The sequence below is a fragment of the Tenrec ecaudatus genome, chromosome 5, assembly GCF_050624435.1.
Source record: "Tenrec ecaudatus isolate mTenEca1 chromosome 5, mTenEca1.hap1, whole genome shotgun sequence".
NCBI classification, from domain to species: domain Eukaryota; kingdom Metazoa; phylum Chordata; class Mammalia; order Afrosoricida; family Tenrecidae; genus Tenrec; species Tenrec ecaudatus.
The window spans coordinates 132142334-132143541 of record NC_134534.1 but is presented as its reverse complement, the minus strand read 5'-3'; the positions used below and the strand labels follow the sequence as shown (position 1 = coordinate 132143541).

The window sequence follows — 1208 nt, the reverse complement described above, 5'->3', positions numbered from 1 at the left end:
CTCTTAGTATACTGGAATGCTATCATTTTTTGTATGCTGATCTTGTGCCTGTCACATTGCTGAATTTTCCAATTAGTTCTAACAATTTTTGTACCAATTCTTTGAGGCTTTCTCAATACAGAGTCATATCCCCTATAAATAGAGAAAGTTTTACTTCTCTTTGCCAATTTAGATGGCTTTGATTTCTTTTTTTGTTTTTAATATTTTTTTAAACAAAAGAAATCGTCTAAAGGCAAATGCAGATATGTACCAAGGGATGGCTAGGGCCTGGTACTTACAAAGACGCGCTTTCATTGATCAATGGCGTCAGCACAGACAGAAAAATAGTGCTCCGGGGCTGCCTGTGTGAGTCATTGTCTCCAGGTGACGTTAACTGAGAGCAAGCGCTCTGCGGAGCAACCGGGGCGAACATCATCGAGAAAAGGTCGCCAGGAGTTGCTTCCAGAGAAATCCGTGGCGGCAGCGTGAGGACTGGCGTCAACTCACGGTCTTCTCATTCTCCCCATTTTCTATGATTTTCCTCTTCTTTTCATCTGTCTTTTTCTTGAAGATGCTATTTCGGTAAAACTGAAGTTCTCTGATGCTCTCACTAATGTCTCGAGCGCCCTGTGAGTGGCAGCCTTCTTTGACGCAAATTCATATTCTTCTGGATACCAGCGTCTGCACAGTTCTTTAACAGTGCTCACGTCGATGGTCCTATAATGAAGATGTTTCATGAACTGAGGCATGTATTTGTCAAGAAACTTCTTGTCGGCATGAACTGAATTTCCTGCGGGGGGACAGAGCCCCGGAGGAGTCTGCTGTCGTACAAAGGACAGAAATTCGTACTCTGCCTGCTGCGGCGTGACTGTGCTCTCCTTCACGGCCTTGGTGAGACCAGACTTCCCATGATGTTCCTTACACCAATCTGACATGCTGTCCAGCAACTCATCTGGCTGCTTTCTGATCAGGTTAGGGCCTTCCGCCAAAATGTTAAGATCCGAGTCAGTTATCAGACAGGCCATCTCAATAATCTGGTCCTTCTCAGTGTCCAATCCAGTCATCTCCAAGTCCACCCAGACCATTCGCTGGGCCATGCTCTCCCCTGCCGCCATGGCTGCGCCACCTTCGCGGACTCCTCGCACCCAGAACTGCCCGCGACCCACACGCACACCTCGAAACAGCTTGGAGCCCAAGGCGCCGCCTAGCATCACCCGGCACGGGCCACC

The 1208-nt window shown here is 48.1% G+C and overlaps 1 pseudogene; it reads right to left on the bottom strand.

The window, feature by feature from the left end:
- Nucleotides 1-286: 286 nt before the first annotated feature.
- LOC142448945 (oligoribonuclease, mitochondrial-like) lies at nt 287-1208 on the bottom strand (annotated as a pseudogene).